General features: G+C 41.7%; 1 protein-coding gene across 2 annotated transcripts in view; it reads right to left on the reverse strand.

The window, feature by feature from the left end:
- The window catches only part of SGK3 (serum/glucocorticoid regulated kinase family member 3), a 55,798-nt gene extending 34,396 nt beyond the window's left edge, over positions 1-21,402 (reverse strand). The window contains exon 1 of one of the 2 annotated variants that reach the window (XM_066180474.1): positions 21,183-21,402. The gene's annotated coding sequence lies outside the window, so the exon portion shown is untranslated. The remainder of the gene's footprint in view (positions 1-21,182) is intronic. The other variant, XM_066180462.1, reaches the window with a different exon arrangement.
- Between the last annotated feature and the right edge of the window lie 663 nt (positions 21,403-22,065).

Consider the following 22,065-nt stretch of genomic DNA (forward strand, 5'->3'; position numbering starts at 1 on the left):
ACCTCTGAAATTTCAGGGTTTCAAAACCACCGTTAAAATTCAACTGGACTTCTTAAAATGATGTGTAACTTGGTCAATTTTCCTGAGCAAACTGAGGCCATAAAACAGTATAAAAATATAAATTCTAGGGGTGGGGGGGGTGGGGAGAAGCTCCTTTAATGACAGTGTCACTCCTCACTTTATTTTGTTAACGAGATCTAAAAGTGTGGGACAAACAGGAGTTAGCATGGGTTCTGTTTAACAGAAAAGACCGCCACACCCATTAAGTTAAAGCCTCGTGTTTACTGAGGATCTGCTGTGTTTTCAAACATTCAGAGAAGGCTTAAGAGGCAGGGAATATCTAATGCAAATGATAACACTCAGGATGAGTTAAAAGCCTATGCCTTTTTAACTTCCTCCATATAAATACCTGAAATGTTTTTTGGGATTTCAACAGCCACGTAAAGAATGAGCAAGTGTGAAAATACTGCAGCCCACTCCACTCTATTACCAATGCAACACAAGGGTGTCCCCAAAAACCCACAAGTTGTCATCAGGAAGTGTTCTATTGATTATGGAGAAGCCCCATGTTCTACAGAGGCCTGTCTTCACAAGACTTATGTTTGGGCCTGACAGGACATGACGGTGCTCATTTCAACAGCCACAGGTATTGGCAAGTATCTGGCAAGAAGCAATTCAGAAGATCCTGTTTCTGAACAGTCCTGCTGCAGAAGTATTCCTGCATAATACTACACTCATGTCTCAGGCACTGACAGTCATCCAAGCACTCTCCAAAAACAAATCAGAGAAGCAGTCTGGCAGTTTTTAAAATACGTCAGTGTTTGGATTAGTGTGTTGTAACTGTGTACACACAATCTACAAGTCAACTGGATCCCAAACTTCCATTTCAGTAGAGTCCACACAGGAAGGAATGAGGAATTTTCCCATCCTAACCTGCCCTTTCCTGATTTTGGAGTTTTGTGGTTTTGGATAGGTACTGCTAGATATTGAGACTTGGCATTGTAGCAACTAGTTCTCTTGCTCCTTCGGATCTGGCAAGGTATTTGTCTCTGCATTCATGGAGAAGTTTTAAAGAGGCTTTGTTAGGACTTCTTGTGGTGAGCCCCAGACCAGAATGCTTCTGAACTTCAGTCAGTCGGAATAACTCACTGGCAAATAATTTAGGCAGGTAATCTGTATTCAAGAGCTATTTTACTTTGCAGTTGTTGAGCAGTGTTCCTCTTCTGTCTGGTTGATAGTTTTCAGTTAATCATTCACTTGTCAGCAGATCAGTTAAATGGAGCTGTTGGACTGATTTACAGTACAGCCTCAACCCAGGAGAGGTGAGAAGATGACCCTGGCTTGGAGATAATTTAACTGTCTCCCTGTCCACAAAGTCTAAGCCCTAAACCTTTGGCTAAAGAGTGGCTATTTGCCTTTCCTCACACTTAAAATCCCTCTGAAGACTGGGCTGTCGAACGGTTAATTTTATGCAGCTCCTCTCTCTATTCTGGCATCGGTAATTAGAGATTAGCAACACGGTACATATCCTTAAATTGTAATTTGCCTGAATGAATTCCACAGCACATTCATCTGTCTAGTGCATCATACTATGCAAAACACTGTTAAGGTACTAAAATTTAAATAAATTGCAATTTACAGATTTGCTTGATGAGCTTTTAAAGGCTAATATTCTAATGTTAAGGTGGATACCTGATGGTTAACTGCATAGCACACAGAGAAATGCACGGAACTCAACCTGCCTTTTAGTGAAGTTAAAGGTCAGCATTCACCCTGACATTTTTGTCCCCGGGAACTCCCTTGCATTCCCCACTTATGGTTTCTGGGTAGTAATACACACAGAGAATCTCATTTCCACTGCTTTGCAGAACTTTGCTTCTAAGGAATGTTACAAATCCGTGTAGTGTGCTGCCATCCCAACTATTTTAAGCCTTTGCTCAAGGAATATCAGTGATTGGGTGGTGGGGGTGGAAAATATGAGAAAAGGGAAGAGAAGTGAAGGATTCATCTCGACCTCTTGCAAATGCAAGAGGTCACAGAAATGCAGAATACCTTTAATATGTTTCTCCAAGCCCAGGAAGAGCAGGTAGCAACAATATGAACTATTCAGTTGTGTTTTTACTGAAAATGTCCTTAAATTAGTATGAAAACCTTGTCCCTGACCAAAGATCAAAAGTCTCATTTTATAACATCAAGAGAGCTATACAAGAAAAAAAAATAGAGCATAAAAAACATTGTAAGACAAAGACAAGCAGGAATACAGATGACTTGTTTAAAGGCAGCCAGGAGTTTTGCTCAAGAATACTGTTCTGTATGAATACACCATGAAACTTTTGTATACATTCAATTATTCACACAAAAGCATAACCCAAACCACTTGACAAGTGCAGTCCAAAAATTTTAGTTACCTCTAAAACACAGCAGGTCATTGAGCAACAAAATCATTACCTCACTATCAGCTTCAAACATTAACACCACAGCTTTCCATTTCCATTCTTGCATCTTCAAAGGAATATCTTAGCCTACCTCTGTTAACACCAAGCTTTGTATCCTACTCCTCGCACTAAGGAAAACAACCTCCTTGCCCCAGAACAGACTGTTAGTAGTCCAGAGGTTTGGACACTAAGATGAGATGGTGCTTGGAATTAAAACTTCTTCTGTGGCAGCATCTTGCCAACTGTTAATTCCAATTAAACCAAATGTGTTTGTTTAAAACCCTCCGAACGTGATACGGTAGTCAACATGAAGCAATCTTTTAAATAATTATTGTTATTATTGTTAGCCTTTAGCCCATCAAGCCCTAACTTAGACTTCATTCAGGAAACAACTCCTGGCCACTGTAGTTAACATGGCATGTGCCAATTGTTTTAATCCAAGAATCCAACTCCCAGCAGGGTGTACCCACCTGCACAGCTCTGATGTGCTGAGGACATCACCCTTTAGAAAGACCTCAGGCTGCAATGGATGGGCCTCACAATGACACAGGCACAGCAACTCTGGGCTAATACTGTCTAACACCAGGGATTCTGGCTGCCACAGAGACCCCATAAATGTATGAAGACAGATATGCACCTGCCCTGTTCTATGAGTTACTCTCACACTGCTTTCCAGCCTCTTGTTTGGCAGCTAATTAGGCTATGTTCATACCCCACTGTCTGATTAGGAACTGGAGAGGCTTGGGCATGGGCCAGTTGGGACCAGGCATTCAGCACTGCAAAGCGTGGCACCCAAGAGCTGTGTACTGGAGAAAACAGTGTCCTGTTAGACTCCCTGGACTCATGAGATTACCAGAAAACACAGGCCACCCTGGACACCATCAAGTGAGAGAAGACATTCGATGTGAAAGTGAACTAGCTGAAAGCCTGAGAGTTAAAACTGTGGAAGAAATGCCAGCCAGGCAAGCTTTAAAGCTCACAATGCAGGTGCAAGCAACAGTATCACCAGGTAACTGTTCTTTACCAAAGCTGGTTTTGTAACACTTAATGAATGTATGCATATTAATAGATTTCATTTAACTCATTTTCATAGTTGCCTGCCTGCGCTTATTAGAGGAGTCTGAGTAATGGTTCAGTTTTACATGAGCTACGCAGAGGAAATGGTTTTTTCCCTACTTTCTTTTTGTACGCTAGATCAGCCACAGAATGCCTTCAGATGACAGTCTTTCAATTTGAAGGAATGAAATGAATACTTAAAAGACTGATTCATTCCAAACATATACTTCAATCCCTTCTCCCAAGCAAACTAACCAACCCACCAGAAACTACCACAAGCCACCTAAACACGGCTGAAAGATTTAGTATTATCTTTTGACAAAGCATAAGAACTTGGCAAGTAAAAGGAGGCTTCATTCATAGTGACACAGTGAACTGCCAGTTTTCCAGCACTCCAGACACAAAGATGATGATCCGTGTATTACAAGAAGAATGTCCTCGAGCACAGAGGTTAATGAATATCAAAACCACAATTTGCAACAATGCTACATGGACTCTCCCTCAGCAGAGCAAACACCACAAATCAAAATGATGGAAAGCTATAGAAAAACAGTAATAAACTGCATCATTTCATGAACGTCACAGAGTGTGTATAACATGAACCAGAAAAATGACAGCAGCACCACATCAAAGAAATTCTTCACAGAAGCTCAGAAGAAAACTGATTTAAATCAAGTGAAACATATACTAAAAAGGAACACTAGTACACAAGCAAGTATTCTGCCAGTAGCATAAATGAACGATGAAATTTCAAAGTAAAAAAGCAATATCAGGCAGTGAAATACTGTATCTGCAATTTCAATACATGCATCTCTGTTTTCCTGACTTCATCCTCCTCAAGTTCTTTACTTCCCTCATGCACACACCAAGATGTATTATTGTTACCATATATGGAGTACTTTTTCTCAGGTTAGTTTCACGTTTTTCAGTGATTAGTTTCTAAAAATTACTTAGCATGCAAGGCATTTAAAGTGAACGGTGAATTCAGTGCACATGAACTGTCTGACCCAAACCCTGCTGTTTACATCCTGTTCACTTACCACTCCAATAGCTGGCAGGGTTCCACCAGGAGACATCATCCAACCATAACTGTGTCCTTAAGAGAAGCACCACTATCAGAGGGCACATGGCCCCTATCTCTTTTTGCCCTGCAGCTGCCCTCACTCACTTCAAGTGTGCAGTCTGGAGCAGGTACCCAAGTGAAACCTCCACAAACTAGTTCAGCTACCAGAAGAACAGTATGAATGCTGAACTCCTGATAGCCTAGTTTTATATTAATTATCAGTTATCTCAGAGACCCACAGTGTGGATACTGCCTCAAGCCACCTCAACTTGATCACACGGAAGCACAAAAGATTTACATGGGTTCCAAGATTATAAGGAAAAAAGAAGCACATTGGACCTGGCTTACCACCAAGTCCTACAAGGGTGAATACATGGATAGTAAAAGAGAATATGTAGATAACAAGAGGACAAAGATACCCAGCTGCTTTATAGGCATATAGCAACACATGTGCTTGATATGTCACATAGACAGCTTATTGGTACATGCTGACATGTTCTGGGACTAGTTTCAGCAGACATACATAAAACACAGTAATAAATTACTGCACTGGTGAACACTGTGAAGCTGAAGTTATCAAACACAGCCCATAAAGTATAAATTTCCAAAAAACCCTCCCAACTGACAGCACTGTATGACCTGCATTTTGCTCTCAACAAAGACTCTTTGGATTTCCATTTATAAATACAGTTCTATAAAATAGGTCAAGTCTCTGAGTTTCCAGGAGATCTGAGCAATTTGTGCAGGGAGGTATACCAAAGCTAAGTATAAAAGAAAAAAAAAACTCTCTAAGTGGTAATTCTGTATGGATGTTTCTTATTTCAGCCCCCTGAATCCCAGCTACAGCACGTTCTACTAGAATTGCAAATACAGTCTGGGGTGAACAAACATGCTTTGGTAAACAGCTTCTCTGGCACACAATGTTATGTAGGTGGGGTCTACCCAGAATGTCAAGAGTTCTTCCTCAAATTGTAGAGATGAGCAAGAACACAAGAACCCCGTATGCATTTTCAAGCTATTTACTGGTACTCTAGTCAAAAGAAACAGAACAAGACATTTGGTTTGGGGTGTGTATGTCCCCTCACAAAAGGCTCACAGGCTTCTTCCAAAAAAAAAAGCATTTTAAAGGCAGCCTAGGATCTACATAATAGGCCAGATTTGTTTTTGCTATTCTATTAATACTTCCAACAAACTGTTTATGGCAAAAAACACATGAATTCCACTAAAGCACTGCTATGCACCAACTAGTAGAAAAAAGGTAGACAAAAGGCAGCAACAGTGAAAAAAACCCCAACCTACCAAAGCAGAAAGATGTATCTTATAATCCAAAAAGGACACAGATTTAAGACTGTTTCAAGAGTTTATTATTTGCTGACCTTACTTTGCTTACTTGTTTATCTAGTCATATCCCAGGTTGGCCAGATTTCCAACCCTATTCCTGACCCACAGAGAAGATGTACAATTCATGTACTAGCCAGAGAGTCTGATTTTTGTTCTCCAAGAACACTTCCCATCATGAGAACCATGGTTCAGTGTTTGAAGGGTACATGTGGGTCTGAACTTTTAAGTGAGTTTCAGAAAGGATTTATAAAAAGATACATCAGCAGTATTTTACATAAAGATGCATATGGTCCTCTTACCAGGTAAAGCAAATACAACAAGAAGGAGGTACAGATGATCAACTTCTGGATTCCACTAAACTTATTTTTTTCTTTAACTTACTTTTCTTTTTATAATATAGCAATCTAGTAGAAGCCAGTTAATGGAATATTGTAAATCTAAGTAAGGAGCATAAAGCAACTATTAAATAAATCCATCTAATCTCAATACTAACTCAAGACCACTGTTCCATTATGTAGCTTTAAAAAGGAACATGGCAGTATTTAATATTTGAGGTGAACAATTTTATGATGTTAGGTGTTGTGGTATTGCAGGGTAGGGACCACACAGAACGAGGCAAGATATTGTAGGTTATTGTAGGTTACAGGTCATGGAACATGACTGGGAGGTAGGAGAAATTATCACAAAATTTTATCTATTGACATTGAGCTTTGATGTACATACAATCATTTAAAAAGGGATAGTAAGAACCAGATTATTTAAAAGACATGGTATTTTCTCAAAGTCATTGTTCAAATTACTCAAATGTTTCATAAGAAAATGTTCCTGTACACGATCCAAGCTACTCTTGACTGTATCAAGAGCAAGCCTTATTCCAACTACAGTTTTCTCCAACAATGCTGTACAAATTAAAGTAGTTTTTTGCAGATTACAGCACAATTCTAAGTTTGCACAAGAACACACGAAAGAGCAAAATGTCATAGCTTTCTAATTACATGGCAATCTTTGTGTCAACCTGTTTCATTAAACGTTTTTATAAATCTTTTAATTAAGGAAAAAATTTTGTTCCAAAAGAAGATAAAAGATTTTGTAAAGCCATGAGAACTCAAAGACGTACATCTCCTGCACTGAAGCTCTTGATAAATACATTGTTACTGCATTGGTATTAAAACACAGGGTATGTGTGGAATCTGTGTAACATTCAAGAAGCTACCAACAATCAACCTCTGTTTGGATGCAACTGCAGTGGCGATGAGGATCTCCTAACTGGAATGTGCACCATACTAGTGGATGCTAATAAGAGCAGTGTTGGAGCAAGGAACTAATATCTCTCACTCTTGGATCGTCTGATGCACATCCCATTCAAGCACACAAAAAAATCTCTCCGTGTCACAGCAGCTCTGTTTCCCCTAAGGTCTGGGATGAGTCAGTAGCAGTTTGCTACACCAAATTGCTTCCGATTCAAATGTACCTTTCATTTATTTAAAAAGTGTTGCGGTAACAGCCCTTCAAAATACACACTTGAGAAATAATGTTTCATTGTTCACCTTTACATAACTGCGGTTCTCCCAGGCCTACGCTGCTCTTTTTTTTTTATTATTTGTTTGTTACCAATTTATGCCTTCCCGAAAGCAACTGTTGCCACACCAGAACCTCAGGGACACTTGCCTGCTGCTGCGGTCACCTCCCCTGGAGTGCTGCGCAATGTCCTGCCAAGGGGTCCTCACCACACACCTCTGTTAAAATAAAGTTGGGGTAATTGTGGACATTTTCATCCTTCACCCATCTACCTCCCCTGATTGATTTAAAAGTGCATCCAAAGTCAAAAAACACAACCACTGTTTATTTCTCACTCTTACAGGAATGATGACTAATTTTGAGAAGAAAAATGCAGAAGTACTCAGGATTCTTTTAAAGTCACAGTAAGGAAGTTGGCTGTTTCTACTGCTGACTCCTATTTCCAGCATTCCCATAGTCAAATTTGCTAAATGAAGTTTTTCATATACACTTTATTGCATGCATTGTACACTGACCTGGTTTCAGCTGGGATAGAGTTAATTTTCTTTCTATTACTTGGTACGGTGCTGTGTTTTGGATGCAGTATAAGAACAGTGTTGATAACACACTGATGTTTTAGTTGTTGCTAAGCAGTGTTTACCCTAAGTCAAGGGCTTTTCAGGTTCTCATCCTCTGCCACTGAGCAGGTGCACAAGAAGCTAGGAGGGATCACAGCTGGGACAGCTGACCTGAACTGGCCAAAGGGATATTCCATACCTTAGAACATCATACTCAGCATATAAACTGGGGGAGTTGGCCAGGAGCCACCAATCCCTGCTCAGGGATGGGCTGGGCATCAGGGCATGGTGAGCAATCGTACTGTTCATCACTTCTTTCTCTTGGGTTTTATTCCTCCTTCCATTTTCTCCATTATTATTATTATTATTATTATTATTATTATTATTATTATTATTATTATATTTTACTTTATTTCAATTCTTAAACGTTTCTTACCTCAACCCACGGGTTGTACTTTCTACAATTCTCCCCTGCATCCCAACAGGACAGGGGGAGGTTGCCACCTGGGGTTAAACCATAACATGAACCTGCACAGTTAAACTTGAACTATATTTTCAAATCTGGTTTATGGGAAGGATGTCCCAAGTCACACAAGCCAGAGCAATTTATGGGATAAACAAGAGGCAGTAGAAATTCTATCAACTAACAAAAGGACCAGTGGTTGAGTGAGACAAAAAGTGAAGAAATAAAACCTCAAATGAACATCAAAGAAAAAGACATTTTGGATGTTTCACATAAAAGAAAATTTGAAAGCATATATATCCCTTCCATGGCGGGCAGGTAGAGCCAAACTATACCTTTATGGCTGCTAGAATTGTGGGAGTATGGAAGCAAGATAATTGGATTACTTATTTAATTTACATGAGATTATATTCAGTTTTGTTTTATTGTGTGTCCAGGAAAATTGAGAGGAGAGACCATCATGACTTCCTGTAGTGTTTGGAAGGAGAGAGGAAAATATGCAGAACTCACACTTCTTTACTTTACAACTAAACTAATAATAATTATTTTGAGATTTTGTTCTGTAAAGAAAGAAAGCACCCAACAAAACCCCCTAACATATGGGGGGGGGGGGGAGGGAAGGGGACAAATTTACCATGAAAGTAAGTAAATCAGATAGCAACAAAAATTATGTCAGAGAATAATTGTCAGTATCATCTGACCACATAAATTGTGGAATTTGTCTTACATCTTAACCAGATCCTTTTCAAAGTGTGGGTGCACATGTCACAGCTTTAATTCAGAGAAGTGCCAAACTGATGGGCTTCCCACAGCAGGGTAGGTGCCTTTTTCACTCACCCTAGATGTGAAAAGTCAATGGTAAGCCTTTAGAATCACTGGTGTCACCAAGGATGAACATCCAAAGATTCAGTTCTCTCCTGGGAGTGGAATGCAGTACAGCACTCCCCTTTCAAAACAGCAAGGGGAGGCATTTCACTTAATTGCTGAGGTCACCCACATCAAGCAGCCATTCGTTCTGATGGAGTGGTTCAGTTAAAATGTTCTACTGTCATTGCTGTAATGAGCCAAGGAAATACATCCATGGTTGGAGGAGTCTGGATCCAGCATCTGACCTTTGTACAGTATCAACAACTTGTGAAACAAAATCTGGACCATCCCACGAATGAGCTGAGGTTACAGACCAGAAATGGAGACTAGATGACCTTTAAGGTCCCTCCCAATCCAAACCATTCTGTTATTCTGTAAATCTGAAAGGATATACTCTCCTTAGGTTCGAAATTGACGTTTCCCAGTATGGTAGATCCATTGTCACTGAGCACAACGACAGACAACAAGCACAATGACAGCCAGAAGAATCTGAAGCCTTGCAAGAACAAGCCATTTGCACTGACAAGGCTTATGAGTTAAACAAAAACAAAGCCATTAAAAACCACCTACCAGCACCAGGGTTGTTTGTTTGATATCTCAAATCTACATATCAAACAGCTGGCAACTTAAAAGTAAAACCAAAGAGCCCGAACGGGAATCTACCACCATGTGATATCTCAACAGTCACATGGTATAAGGAGCAAAGGCCTGTGAATTGACAGCACTTTAGTTTAGTTTAGACTTAAACTTCTTTTATTTCAAAATCAGATTTTCTTTTACATTTAAAAAAGGCCAGCAGATCCTTCAGATTTGCTTCTAGACAAATGGAAAGCAACCAGTTCAGAAGAAAAGTTGATTAAACGTCATTAAATAGGAGGTGGGGGAGCCCAAGAATATAGCTAAGAAAATGTGAACACAAGAGACACTGAGAGGGGAGACAAGAAAGAATTAGCAATTCCCCTACAAAAGAATATAACAGGATAATCTGTGCTTGTGCCTTGTAAAAAAGTAGCACAAGATTTATTTGTCAGGCACAGAATGTGAAAACATAGTCAAATTGCTAGCAATAAATATAAAATCTGCAGAAGTACATAGTTATGAGAATCATCATGGTTAAGGTAGAATTATAATGCAAAAAAAAAAAAAAAAAAGACTTCCAACAAAAAGAAATCCTTATTATCAACATGTTTATAGCTTAAGAGCAAAAAAAACCTTCTGGCCCTAGTCAACACAGAGAAAAGCTGATGAGAGATGACACCCAAAAGACTATCATGTCTAGGACATCAGTCTTCACCAAGGGGGTCAAACGCAAGCAGTGATTGGCATAAATATTAGTAATGACAGGTAGGATTTCAGGAGGAACGGGAGAGAAACAGCGAATGCGAATTGAAGTGTGGGCACATCTGCACAATGGAAAAAAACCCAAGTAAACAAACAGAAGCAACAAAAAACAACAGGTAAGAATATTAAAGACCCAGTGAGTCAGTTTAGCTTCAAATTCCTGGAGAAAACAATCCAAAACAGATCAATTAGCAGCACCTGGAAGATAATCCTAAGTAATAGCCAAATGAGATTTGTTAAATCACACTGCTAACTTCCTCTGACAGCCTTCCAGAGAGGTAGGGGAGAAATCACAGATGTCACACCTTCCCTTTAGAAAAGCTTTGAAACCGCCTTGAGATATTTTAACAACCAGGCTACAGATGCAGGAAGAATAAATATTAGTTCTGGATGTGAGAAACAAAGGTTAAACATATCATCATATATGTACAGAGTAGTGATCTGGAAGAATGGAGTGAAATGTAGCAGCTTATATGCAAGATAATGCCCACGGGCAGGAAATGTCTAATATGGGAATTCAGGATGGGAAACAAGGCCTCAGCAGGTCACAAAGACAAATGTCATGCTGTCCTAAGACAAATATTGCTATGAGATGTAAAATAAGAGTAGAAAGCCTGAGCATAATCTGCTGAACTCAAAAAAGTCCTTCTACTTCACTCTGTGAGTGTCTGAATACCTAGGAAAAATGTGGTCCTACCTATGCAGGTCTAGGGAAAAGAAATAAGAATGAAAACTGGCCTAGAAAATGTGACTTATGGGGAGGTGGGATGGAAAAGCTAGCATGGGCTGGGGGGAACCCACTTGAGGAGCGGCTGTTACCTTGGAAGACTGCTTCAAAGAGAAGGAATTGTCTCTTCAGGACAAGTCCTAATGAGCTTAAAATAAGCACAGAAAAGGTTTGGGTTAATAAGCACTGGAGGAGGGGAGACAGGAACATGAAGAAAAATATTGGAAGGGTGAAGCAATGGAACAGATTTCACCAGGAAAGAGCTTTAAAAACAGCTGAAGCAAGCGCTTCTTCATAAAACACAGACTGCATCTTTGGGGCAGAGACCGCTTGAGACCGAGACCTTATGGCTGGGAGCAATGGTTGAGGAATGCCATGGTGGCAAACCAGAAGTGAGGGGAGGAAGAAGTGGTTTGTTTAGAAACACAGAGAGAAGTGCTGAGGGAAGTCAGGTGACAGGCACGAAACTGGGAAAAACAAAGATAAAAAATGAGACTGCCATTTGCGGGAAGAGTCATTTCAGAGGCGTGTTACACTTTCATGAGCAATGACTTACGAGGCTGCACCGTCAAGAGAAAAGGCAGGCCCCAGGTGCTTGGATCTACTCTTGCTGCAGTTTTTGTTTCAGTGTCTACCTTAGCAAGTAACGCAGTGCAAGAAAAGCATATCCACAGAGAGGAAAACAGTTGACGCTGAAGATGCAGCACCCACATGACCCATGTTGGCAGGACAGGTTGTATGTTTTGCTTCAACCCAGCTTTAGCCTGGTCCTGTGGGCAGAACACCTGTGCCTGGTTCAGTGCTAAAAGCACTCCTGAAGAACATCTTCCAGTCTTACTTCATCTGAAAGGAATCCAGTTCATGTTCCCCAAGGTCCGCCAGCAGAGTGAACCACAAGGCATGTACTCCAAAAGCATGCTCCTGAACTGAACTAATAATGTAACAGACTCATCTTAAGCCAAACCAGAGGAATCCAGGGATCAACCATAGCATCCATGGGGCAGAGATCAAAGCAGGACATACCAGCCATAGCAGACCAGAACAACACTGCTTTCCTCCACTGATAGATTGATCTAAATGCTTTGCAGCATCAAACACGACTGGAGAGACAGCGTTCACTGTCTAGACACCAGCCACTGACTGATTAGAGACAGCATATTGACCATTTTAACTGACATCTGATGTGACATATGGACATCTTTGGTAGATCTGTAAATACACTGGAACAACTATCACAATATTTTAACTTAGCATCTGCATTTGCTTTAAAATAACATAGCTAATAATCTGTCTTATTTTTCTTTCTTTCTTCTCTTTAAATGAGGACCTATGTCTAGGGACTTTCTGACTCATAAATTAAAACAGCAAAACCAAAACAAAGGGCCAAGCACCCAAGTCATCAATCTTTTCCAGCTGCCAAGTCATAAACCAGTAACTAAGACAAAGTATGTTCCAGTTTCTCCTTGCCAGTTCCTAATATCAACATATTTTCATTCCATGAACTTTCTTTTCCTAAAGAAATGTCAAATTGTGCATGTCTGTGTGTGTCCCTGTTTAGATTCTGAGCTGCAAGGCCATCCTCTGTTCCTTATGCTCTGTAGCTTCTGAAATATTCAGCCCCTTCAGATTTCTTCTCAAGGACTGTTTTGTTTCTTACTCTGTGCATATCACACATCCAACATGGTTCCCTGAATAATTATCCAGGATTTGACTGGGTGGTTGATGATAAAATTTCTTTCAGGTCATTTCAAGTGATGCTCCTATGTAAAACAGTAAACCGATTTTTGCATGCATTGACAAGTTTGCAGTTTAATTTCTGAGTAAAACCTGGTAAGTGTTATGAGATTCCTCCTTCTACCTCTATTTCAATCCTTTATAAACAAACCCACATTTTATGTGTAAAACCCCACAAACAATCCCAACCAATATCAACAAATACAATTAAAGCATTTGCACAGAAATTCAAGATGCCTTTTAATACATGAGAGAAGCTGCAGAAATCTGGTTTTATTCCCAGATAATTAAACAAGGGGATAAATGGCTGAGGGCATAAAACATAAGAATATCTTAACTGAGGATCTGAGCCAGCTCGTGTTGCAGAGCTATGTTTGCGAGACAGGCATTATTTACACATTCTGGTGAAGTACTCCACAGCTTTAACATTTTAAGGCAGTTTATGAATTCATAATGTCAATTCACATAAAATGTGCTTAAACACCCAGATGCTATGACCAAAACTAAATGAGTCATAAATCTGAAGTTCATCTGAACTGGTGAGGTTAAGTCAAGCTTCTAGTTTAAATTTACGTTGCCTTGGATGTGTAAATTAACATCCAAGCAGCAAAATTTACTTTTAATTGGCTTGGACCGTAGATGAACTCTTTCCTTTTTAGTCTGCCTTCTGATTTTAATTGGGTAGAAAGCTACTGTAAATATTTTCTTCTTTCTCACCCCTTCTTCCCAAGGTTTTTTTATAAACAAGTGAGGTATTGTTTAGCTGCTATGCTCTAGACCCCACACACCCCAAAGCAAAACAGAGAAAAAGTATGTGTTCAGATTGCTACAGAGCAGGATTTTATACATTTTTTGGTCACACACCAGCAAACAACCTGCCTTCCTCCGAACAAACTGATCAATGCAACTTATAGTGTCTTTTTAGCTTTGCTTCTCATCATATGTAAGAAGAGAAGAGTAGGCTTGGAAACTTCGGCAAAGGAACCTAAACAGATTTGCTCAGCGGCCTCCAAGTCTCTGGTCAACAGCTCTGTGCTGTTCAAAGCGCAAGTACAAGTGCATCACTGTTCTCTCATTTAAATGTAGAATAATTCTAGGATTCATGGCAATGCCAGCTTAAACTTAGCTCTAAAGAAACCCTTTGTTTTCAAATAAATCAGTGCCTGGTTTTAGATAATTCTATAAAGAATCCTATTCATCCACCACATAACCTATTAGTTAACATGAAAAGAGCACCAAAGAGGCAGCCAACCTCCAAAAAATTCTGAAGAAAAGTCAAGTTAAACCAATCTATCTGGCATATGCCTTTAGTTACATATAATGTGTGTGGGCACATACACAAGATGTAAAACTTCACTGCAAACAGCACAATTCATTCTTGATACAAACACTTTACACCAAGAGAGATGAAAATTTTGTAGCACACTGGCCACATTCTCTCACCAGAGCACAGTAATTGGTTTTCTGTCACTGCTGCGTCACATTATTTTCAAGGGACACAACTAAGGGACAGTTTTGGGGATCCCTGACAGAGAAACCCCATCTGTTTTCCATCAGGGCTCTGAAAACCAAAGGATGGCAGGAAAGAATTGTTAGTCCCAAAAATTCCAAAGACAACAGATATTTTCTTACCAAAAGCTGATTTGAGAGGTTGAAATTTAGATATTAAAATGCTGCTTAACCATCTCCACACTAGTCTGAAAAATCTGTGACCCCTCTTAAAGAGCAATTGATGAAAACAAGTTAGTTATTTACAAGGTATTTACCATGAGTACTGGGAGATAAATTAACAGCATTACATTTATTGCTTAAATGAAATAGGAGTGCCTTGTATTTGAAAAAAAGAAAAAAAAAATCAGAAGGCTAACCGGATAATTGGATTCTAGGCTATCAGCATCTACTATGACTCCAAATAATCCCTTCTGTTTTACTTCTTACCGCTCATAAAGCATTGCTAAATACTTCTTAATGCTACGTGCTCTTTTTACTTACCTTCACATGAAAACATAGCTTTTTTCTTTCTCCCCCCACCCCTCCTCCATTTTAATATATTCAAGATGCACCCTACTACAACAGCAAGGAAGCAGAAGTCTCTTAGTTCTTTGATGCACTTGTCTTCAAGGCATCTGACAGTTTGGGTACTTTTGCCAGGTAGTTTTTATTTCTTAATCGTCCTAAGTTTTTTTCTGTTTTGTAGTTTTTTGGCAGCATTCCAAACTTGTATACTTAATACATCTTACTTTTGCAAGGTTTGGTTAAGTCCTGTCCAAAGGGAGTACAGGAGTTATTTTCTTCTTTAATTACCTCCTGTCCCTCTTCTATGCTCTTTCCAGCATTAAACCAAAACATATACCATAAACTGGAAATTCTACCATGGTTGGGTAAAAGCATTCATTTTCTGAATGCTCAGTCCTCACTTATTTACTAAACTTAGAATAAAACATATTTTAGGATTTTATAGTGATCCCAGCTCATAAGTACCTAACACTATGAATTTACAAACAAAACAAAATAGGTCTAAATCTAAACTATTATAATATAAACACACAGTAGTTCAGAGTCATGCAGACCAAGTACACTTGCATCCTAACACATGCATCCAACATTACTCCACTTAAGCAGGAACTACACAGGGTATGGAAGAGGCCAAAACACAGACAGTCATGGGCTGCAGAACATTCTCTAGGTCAGTTGGAGGCAACTGGACTTATTTAGTTGGCCTTGAGAAGAGGCTTGAGGGGCACCCAACAGCAGCCTCCCAATGTCTTCGAGAAGGTTACCAAGACAGGCTCGCTGGTGCATTGCATGAGAAGGAAAATCCCCACAAGGATAACTGGCCACTAGGGCAGGGTGTCCAGGGGGGCTGTGGAGCCTCTGTCTTTGGAGGTTTTCAAAACCCAGGCAAACACAGCCCTGAGCAGCCCTGTCTGAAGACTCAGGGCAAGGAGTTAACTCACCACCTTCCAAGGTTCCTTCTAACCAGAATAACAGCATGATTTAAGATATTTATCCATGAGCAGCACTTATCCCTTCAGCTTTTTTTCCTAGCTGAATCCAAAAATGTCATTGTAATGCAATATTATATACAACACCATGGGACAATAGTCTTCAAAGGTGCCCATTTTCTCATTAAAATACCAATTTGAGCACAGATTAATGACGTAAAGCTCTGTAATAGCTATCAAGACAGTTCCTGAAAAATAGAACCGTGTTTCCAACTCATGCCTTGTTTTAACAGCAAAGTTCCAAGGTCTCAGTAATTGGCACACAGTTTGCATATATTTAGGTATCAGATTTTGCATCCTATATTATACTGATGAACAGTTGGGACTGGCTTCAGTTGCATGGCTCTTCAATAAACACTCAAATATGGTGTGTAACTCCGTGGGGCACAGCAAATCTATTCTGATGCACCTGTTGCATTAGCAACATTGAGTCCAGGATCGGAGGCAAAGCTTTCCTTTGTCCGATGTCTGTTCCAAAATATTTTGCAATTAACAATATAGTGAAGATTTTTTTTAATAGTTCTGTTTCCTTGGTTATTTCACAACAATAAGCAAGAGATGGAGAAGTACCATTAAAGGAGAACTAATCCCAAGGGCTGGAAGAGACAGCAGCAGGAAAGCAGCACGATGGTGCCTCTTAAGGCAATGGAAACATGTCAGCCCTGCTTCTCATCAGAGGCAAAGGATCAGACGTTGGTACCCCTTTGGTTTACTCCCAGAGAAACATAACAGTCTGTAAAGCTATGCAACTTCGGCACTGGCAGTATTTTGCAATAGTATTTGGCAAGACAGTCAGCACTAGCAGCTTGCCAGTTGCCCTCACAGTTTCAAACAAGACTGCCAAGAAGTAAGATGTGACATCTCTTTGAATAAAGAAGCTGTGAAATAAATTCAGACAAATCAGTCTTGCTTATCCACACTCCCCCAACCCCCAGGTGCTTTCCTGCCCTAAACCACAGCGAAACTGTAGTTGTAAAGCAAAGCATGTCAAATATGAGGGAATAAGGAGGTTCCATCTCCTCCTCAGATGATACTCACAGGCTGTCTGAAAAACTGGAAGGAAAAGGTCACACAAAGATAAAGCCTTACTTCTTCCTTTGCTAAAGAGTAGGGAGAAAGAATCTCAACACAGAACTGGGCAAGGGAATGGAGTTACAGGTCAGGACACAAACACACAAATCTGTGCCACAGAACACATAAAACATGGCCTAAAAACCTGCGTAATATAAAACTGGCAGGGTGATACCTATTGCCACACAGATACACAGTGTGAAAGTGGTGGCCCAGGATGGAGATTCCTTCACTGGAAATGGGGCTCTCTGGAGGGAAACACTGGACACTTTCCTCACTTCAGCTTGCAGGCTTGAACTTCTAAACTGGGACTACAAACAGCTGTCACCACCCACTCCAGATCTCTGAGCCTCTTCTCCTGGGCCCAGTTCTCTCCTAGAGAATTTAGTCAAGTGCTGATCCTCTCCTGAAACATAGAAGATGTCATGGAAATAATCACCTCTGATAATCATCACCAGCAAGGAACCACCAGATCCCAGCCCTCCTCCCTGTAGGACACAAACTGCTGTGACAGAGTCAAGGTGCTTCCTCATGCCAGCTTTGGGCAACCTGCTGCTTCTTCCACGAGATGGGCCAGGTTGAAAACAAGGAGTGAAGTGCGCCCTTCTGCCCACCTCCTTCAGCCTATTCAACAGCTGCAGAGGTGACAGAAGATGTGGGTTTGAACCCCTCAGGCACAGGGAGCAGAAGCCCAGCTTACAACTACCAAAAACCACAGTCTGCTGTTTAGACAAATCCCACCAGCAGCTCTCAGGGAAAGGTGCGCACGGGCTCCTCTTCCGGCAGCGCTCCCAAAAGGAAACACACAACTGCATTTGAGGCACCACGGATGCCATCGGCGCGTGTGTTTACAGTGTGCTTGCCAGGTGCCCTACTTTCTTCATCTCCTAAGGGCTTTGATGCTCAGCTACGGCAGCTCTAGATAAGGCGCTTAAGAACTTTCTGCACAAAGAGGGAGATCCAATATATTTTAGACACTTTGAGAGTCAGGCAGACACGGTGTTAGGTGGTTTGGAAGACTTGGGGGAATAAATTCTGTTTGAGAGTTAGGAATGCAAGCAGGAACCTGATTAACATATTTTAAAATGTTCTTACAGCACGTGGAAGCCCTTCAGTTCTACTTTCGAAAGTGTGTTTGTTTTGTAGGACATTTTAGCATATGGATACTACTTAAACTAGAACAAAATAAATCCTTCAATACAAATACTCAAAGAACTAACTTCAAATAAAAACAACAGATTGCTTTACTACAGCTCAGTCTATGTCAGTCTACATACATTATTTACAATAGTTTCTAGTTCCTTGGTCTAAAAAAAACAATAAAAAAAATCATAGCAGAATAACTCTTCAATGACTTAGGGATGTCCAAAAATGAAGTCATAAAGCCAACCAATAGTGACTTTCCTTTTGGGAAGTGCACATTCCTTCAAAATAACATTCTTCTTAATGACAACTTAGACAGCCAAAACAAAAACATAATTTGGAACTGCAAATATGTGTAATCTGAGCTCTATTTCCATGCAGAAATAAAGGGCATTTGTGTATAAAATAGCTTGTAGCCATGGGACAAAAAGGCCCTAGTTACTTGCACGCAAATTATAAAACTGAAACCATCTGGAAAATGATCTGGGATACAGAGAGGATAACCCAGGAGAGAACTGATGTGTGGATGTGGCTGAAGGATCACAGCTTATTAGCAGCTTATCCTGTATGGATGGGATGGAAAATAAGATTTGACATACCCTCTTATCCAGTGATGATTAACATGAACCTGCAATTAACATGCACGGCATTTTAGATTGACAGATGATTTCCATCATAAACCCTAGATCCCAACAGAAACAAGAAATGCTTTGCATCTAGTTTTATTTGCTAATACCTAGGTAATTTTTTTAAAATATACTTTATTTTTGGCCCTCAGCATACCCTACTGCAATATTTTATTGCTGGGTCAAGTCAGCTTTGGAAGCTTGCAGCTATTCCAGCTAGCTAGGCTGAAGCAATTCTGCATATTAAAAACCACCGATCACTATTTTAAACACATGCCATTACAGTCAAATTATCCACCTACTTGTGGATTGACTTTAAACAAGTCAAAAAATTAACAGAGTAATGATTTTAAAGTGCTCACATCTTAAAACTTGAACTATTAGCTCCCTGCAATATGTTATTTTACAAGCAGAGTGGACTAGGAACCACCCAACTACTGTCCCCCCATAAATCCTTTGAAGATTTCTGTTCAATGAGACTTGAACATCCAGCTTTGTCAGGCTTCTTAGAAAGATATCTGTCCTTAGAGAATGAGAATGCACACACTGATAATAAAAAGCAACAACTCCTATGAGTTGTTGATTATCAGGATGAAGATCCCCTCAGAACAACAAAACAAATGAATCACAAGTCTTGCAGCACTCTGGATGCAGCCTATGTATTCACCAATCTGCATAACTTTCCTTTCCCTCAGGAAATGTTTAATCCTCTTTGAAGATTACAATAGATACTGAATTTATTAGATTAGCATGAAAGAAATTAAATGCAAGGGCTGTCAACATCTATTTTGAGTGTCCAGTATAAATGTCAATGCTATTTCAATGCTTAGAGCACATAATAAAAAGGCTGTAGCACTTACTGGAGAGAAATACAGACATCACTAACTGGTTTTTGCTGCCAACTAGTGCATATTTCTGCTCTTCAGACAACCTCAAAAATTAAAGGAAAGAGCCTGACAGAATTCAGATTAAAAAAAAAAAAAAAAAAAAAAAGCTTTGCAGGAGCACGTAAGTCTCAGCAAGAGGAAGCCAAGGAGCTCTGACCAATGCTTACAAAAGCGGCAGATATCCTGCAAGTAACAAAGCCATGCAGGTGAATGTTACTGGAAACTCTTTCAAGCTCGACCACTTCTCTCCTTAATTCAAATCCTTCAAGTCTGCGTCAGAATTTTACCTTCCCATAAAAGATCTGTGCAGGAAGCACCAATACTTTGCAACTTCTTCTGCACGGGAGGAGGAAGCCTTATTTTAATTCTCTCCCTGCCTCCAACCTTCTCTCGTGCTGAAGGTGTTTAAATGAGTGAAGAGACAATTCCAGCCCTTGCGTCTCTGGCACAGAGACCACCAGAAAGAGGGACTGCAGATCCAAACCGCATTCACTGCTTTGCCTCTGCAAGGCACAAAGCAAAGCAAACCAGGGTCTCCTCATCCTGCTGGGGCAGAGGTAAAGGACTCTGGAAAAGGGCTCTTTCACCTGCTCTAAATATAAACGTCCGGCCACTCTTCACCTCGCAAATGTCTGATTCCAGCATAGCTTTACTGTCTTTATGGAGTTAAGTAGTGGAACTGGAGTTTGGTGGTGTCCGTACTTGCAACCCAGAAAGTAAACCCTCCCACACGGAGCCAGCCATGCAAAATGAAGCATAGTATGTAAAACTACAGATGCACGCAGTAGAAACATTAGGGCAAGAGTACTAGCAGGACCCAGTAACACTGCTGGAGAAGGGTGGGAATTAAAATAAAAACAAACAAACAAATAAATAAATAAAAGACAGAGGAGAATGTGAAACACTAAATGACTTTAAAACTTCTTTGCAAATACAGTATCTAAAATTATAGCGGCCGGGGGCGGGAGGAGCAGAAGTTTCTCCATGTTTGTTTGTTTATTCGCCTGCGAGCACTTTGCCCTCTGCCCGTAAGTGGATCCCAGCCGCTGGAGCCGCACGCCCACGCGGAGCAGCGCTTTCCTGCGGGAACACTTTCAGTTCCCCGGCCCCTCCGCAGGAGCCTGGCCAGGGCCGCACCGAACACGCTCCTCGGGAACGCCGGCGGTGTGGGCAAAGCACGCAAGCGTTTTCGGGCTGCAACAAAAGGGAAGCGAAACGCCCTCGAGTCCCGTGTCCCCGGGTGAGTCCCGTGTCCCCGCGGCCGCGGAACCTCCGCGGCTCCGGACGGGCCCTCTCTACCCCGCCCGTGGAAGGGGCACGAAGCCCCGGACGGCTGCACGCCGCGTACCTGCCTCCCTCCGACCCTCCGTCCCTCCGCCGGCCGGGGCGGGCCGGGGATGTCAGTCCGTCCGTCCGTCTGTCCGTCCGCCCGCTCGAGCTGCCGCTTCCTCCTCCCTGCCGCGTCAGCCGCGCTCCTCCCGCCGCGGCCGCGGGATGACGGGCTCCCCTCGCGGGGCTGCGCCCACCCCCGGGCGGCCACGGGCCACCGCCGCTCCCGCCGGCGCAGGCGGGGCCACTGTCGCTGTCGGTGTCGCTGTCGGTGCCGCCCCCGCCGCCGGCCCGCCCCGACCAGCGCCCCCCGGGCGGCGGCAGCCGGGGTCAGGCGGGGACGCGCAGCCGGCCCCGCTCCCGCCCGGGGCCCCGCGGCTGCAGCTGCCCGAGGGACCGAGGAGCCTGCGGCTGCCGGCTAGCGAGGCATGTGCGATCCAGGGACGGATTACCGCGATCCTCCCGCTAAACCGGCAGATAATCCAGGGCGACGCCGTCCTCCCCACATGCGGCACCCAGCGGGCGCGCAGGCTGCGCCTCGGGAGCGAGTTCCGAGAGCTGACGGTGCTGCAAGGACGCTGGCGGGGACTGTGCCCCATCGGCACATACACGGCGCCTGCCTAGGGCCGGGCCGCTCCGTCCGCTGAGAGCTCTCGCCCTGGCACAGAGAGTGACGATGGTTTTCGATGCCGATATTTTATCCACCTGGCCAGCAAAAGTAGATCAATAGGGCTGGATGGAGTGCAGGGTCATCGGACACATCAACTAGGGTACAGAAGCATCCTCCCCACTCTGTCCTGTTGGCATTATTTTTCCTTTTTTTCTCAATAATCACCTTCAGTGCTCATTTCTCACAGAAGGATGTGGTAAAAATAGCTATCAGTTTGTCTCAAGCAACATTT

The sequence above is a fragment of the Chamaea fasciata genome, unplaced genomic scaffold (genome assembly GCF_029207755.1).
Source record: "Chamaea fasciata isolate MVZ Bird 193981 ecotype frontalis unplaced genomic scaffold, bChaFas1.0.hap1 SCAF_1, whole genome shotgun sequence".
NCBI classification, from domain to species: domain Eukaryota; kingdom Metazoa; phylum Chordata; class Aves; order Passeriformes; family Sylviidae; genus Chamaea; species Chamaea fasciata.